This window comes from Calypte anna, chromosome W (genome assembly GCF_003957555.1).
Source record: "Calypte anna isolate BGI_N300 chromosome W, bCalAnn1_v1.p, whole genome shotgun sequence".
Taxonomy (NCBI): domain Eukaryota; kingdom Metazoa; phylum Chordata; class Aves; order Apodiformes; family Trochilidae; genus Calypte; species Calypte anna.
Window position 1 is genome coordinate 18,622,583 of NC_044276.1, and position 3,793 is coordinate 18,626,375.

At 43.2% G+C, this 3,793-nt stretch overlaps 1 pseudogene; it reads left to right on the forward strand.

The window, feature by feature from the left end:
- The first annotated feature begins 2,357 nt into the window (after nucleotides 1-2,357).
- LOC115600125 lies at nucleotides 2,358-3,320 on the forward strand (annotated as a pseudogene).
- The last annotated feature ends 473 nt before the right edge of the window (nucleotides 3,321-3,793 follow it).

Consider the following 3,793-nt stretch of genomic DNA (forward strand, 5'->3'; position numbering starts at 1 on the left):
CACTATTTTACAATGGTGATTTACCCAAGGAAAGAAATCGCACCTTATCTATATCACTAATCCCTTCAAGACAATCTCACAGTCAGGGGGCTGCATAGTCAGGAAGTTCCATGCTTATCTAGCATAGCTCGGGACTATGTTTATCCCACGGTTTGTATGACAGACAGCTTGTCTCCATCGGTTGTGTTGCACTGTCTGTGCATATCACCTTCGTATCTACAGAATAATGTTTAAATTATCTTTTACCCTGTATACTATAATCCAATGTTTGGTTTGGGTTTTTTTTTCTGTTTTTTTTTTTCTCCTTTTGGGTCCTTTGTGTAATTTGGTTTTGTGTATTGGGACTGAACGCGGGTGAATTACTGTGACTGCAGATATCAGTAATCCGAGGACATCAAAATAAAATGACCCCGGTGTACAGCTTCAGAATTGGATACTCTGAACCTGGCACTGGAAGAAATTGCTTACTGCTGGCTGGGAGGCTAGCCACCTCTTTAGCCTAGGTAAAGTAGTTTATACCATCATGGTTTCCTCCATGCTTGCTCCTGGATTGCAGTTATCTGTTATACATTTTATTGGTGATATAATTTGTATGTGTCTGACATGTGCCTATGTTTTTGTCTTTGTATGAAATGTACCTATGTTATGTACTTCTGATTATTGCATTTTATTATGTATTATAATTATTGTAATCCCTGTATTTACTATTACTATTGTTATTATTAGCTCTCATTTATAATCGCCATTTTTTTTTCTTTTCTCTGATTTACTTGCTGAGATTCAATTCTGTAACCGTCAGTATTTTACCTTTCTTTCTATACATTTGCATGTGTCCCTACCTGATACAATTGGTTTGGACAAGCATATACCTCACTTGTATTAAGTTGTTTCTTTGTAACCTTAAATATGTGCCCTCTGCTACCTTTTAGCCGTAAAATGTCAGGTTTTTTATATATATATATACATATATATATATCAATGTGTTTATCCCAAAATGCACTCCCCTAGCCTCAAAACCCACGGGGTGAGGTGGCATAAGGTGGTGAAATATGTATGTGTGGTTTCTACTACAGTTTACTCCCCGCAAACACACGTTAACAAAATTCTGGCTTTTGAGCTAGACAAACGTACGGTGGAAAAGGAACTGTGCTAGGCATGGTGGGATTCTCGGTTGTCCACTAAAGGAAACCTCGGAGATAGAATCGGCCAGCTGTACAGCACAGATTATTAAAAAAAAAACAAAAACACACGACATAACCACGCCAAATGAGATGTGTATATACAGGGATGTGTATATATATATATATATATAAAAAAAAATCATATATAGGAAAAATAACTGACCCAAGAGCCACGGAGTGAAATGTGGTATACATGTGGAACTGAAAATATAAAATATGTCTCTCGGTCCAGTTTTTTTCCTTCACCCAGCGGGTAATTACCATATGTTTATCTCAAGGAATGCCTGACAGACACCTGGTCGCCCAAACCTAGCAGGGTTCCAGGACACAAAGATAAGAACTGACTCATCCCAGGAAGCCTGGAGATTTGTATGTATCAGGGCCATCTTGAATGAAGTGACCCCCCTTTCTTTTTGGGGGATAAATAACCCTAGGAAAAGACGGGAAAAGTGCGCGCGCTTCTTTGGCTCGACGCATCCTCAGCTCATCACCCCGATTTCCAGCTACGGAAAGACAGAGCAGCGACTCAACAGCGAAAAACAGGAGCAACCCTCCAGACCGAGGCCTGGCCCTGCGCGGACGGTGACATTTTCTCTCTTTTGTTTCTCCTTTGTTACTCTTAATGACTACCGAGTAAGGTGGGTACTTTATACAAAAGGTCTTGTTGCTAGTATAGCCGGCTTTCCCTGTTACGAAATAAACTTTTGTAACTAATTTTAAATCCAGCAGTCTGGTTACTTGTCAATTCAAGTGTCGTCTCTGAGTCAGTGGCTGAATTTTCCTCGCAATCAAAATATAAATAATAACTCGGATCGTAACAGTTCCTTTACTCAGGGAGGACAGAAGCTGCAGTGCCTTTGGCTTCGCTAACAATCTCACATGAAAAATGAAAAATGTCCACTCTAGGATTGGTCCCTGTCCCCACTATTCTCATGAAGCACCTGTTGCACAGCTGGGCTGACTCATTGGCAGCCAGTGAACAGAGTCAGCTTTCTCCTTACACAAACAGCAACAAGCAGTGCTGCAACCATGGGCTTCAAGGAAGAACTCCTAGAAAAGTGTGTGTGCGTGTAGGATGGAGATATGGAAGGGGAAATGGGTCTCATTTTTCAGAAATTTGTCTCATAAATTATTGTGTTTCCTTCTCAAACAGCTCCCCATGACTTTTAAAAGCAGCAGATGTCCAGGCGCAGTTCCATCAGCCAGTTCCTCCTCTTGGCATTTGCAGACAGGCGGGAGCTGCAGCTCTTGCACTTCTGGCTCTTCCTGGGCATCTACCTGGCTGCGCTCCTGGGCAACGGCCTTATCATCACCACCATCGCCTGTGACCACCACCTCCACACCCCCATGTACTTCTTCCTCCTCAACCTCTCCCTCCTCGACCTGGGATCCATCTCAAACACTCTGCACAAAGCCATGGCCAATTCCCTCTGGGACAACAAGGACATCTCCTACAAGGGATGTGCTGCACAGGTCTTGTTCTCTGTCTTCTTCATTTTAGCAGAGTTTTAATTCCTGGCCATCATGTCCTATGACTGCTACATGGACATCTGCAAACCCCTGCACTACGGGAGCCTCCTGGGCAGCAGAGCTTGTGTCCACATGGCAGCAGCTGCCTGGGGCACTGGGTTCCTCTATTCTCTTCTGTACACAGCCAATGCATTTTCACTGCCCTTCTGCCAGGGCAAAGCCCTGGATCAGTTCTTCTGTGAAATCCCCCAGATCCTCAAGCTCTCCTGCTCACATTCCTACTACAAGGATTTTGTGCTTCTTGTCATCAGTACCTTTTTGAGTTTTGGGTGGTTTTTTTTCATAATGGTGTCACATGTTGAGGTCTTCAGGGCCGTGCTGAGGATCCCCTCTAAGCAGGGAATGCACAAAGCCTTTTCCACGTGCCTCCCTTACCTGGCCGTGGTCTCTCTGTTCATCAGTACAGCCATCTTTGCCTACCTGAAGCCCCCCTCCATCTCTTCCCCATCCCTGGACCTGGTGTTGTCATTTCTGTAGTCGGTGGTTCCTCCAGCAGTGAACCCCCTCATCTACAGCATGAGGAACCAGGAGCCGAAGGATTCTATTAGGAAACTGATTGCAATGACATTTTTCAACAATGAGATATTCATCATCATTCTCCAGAAATGACTCCCACAATATCTTGTTCCATGCTTTTTGTTTGTTTTTTTTTTAACCACTGCATTTGTCATTACTGCTGTTTTGTTGTCTTTCCTGGTTATGTTCCTACAGTAATGTTTAGACATGTACTGCTAAAGCTAAAGTATATCCCTGCTTTTTCTTTCTTGGTTACCTTATAAAATTTGTTCTAACACTTACTGGGAGTCCTTGATTATCCACTAACAAAAACCATCTTCCTGTTTCCACATCCTGTCCCTCCAGTGTCTCACCTGACCCACTCAGCATAGTGTCGCTTTCAAACTCCGTGAGGGTGCACTTGATCCCACTCTCTGTGTCACTGATGAAGATATTGAACAATATTCGTCCTGTTATAGACTACTGAGGGACCATATTGGAATGTGATCCAGTCCCCAACACCTCCATATAAAGAAAAAGGTGACATTTCTAGGCCATGAATGGCCAGGTTGTCAGATGAACGTTTC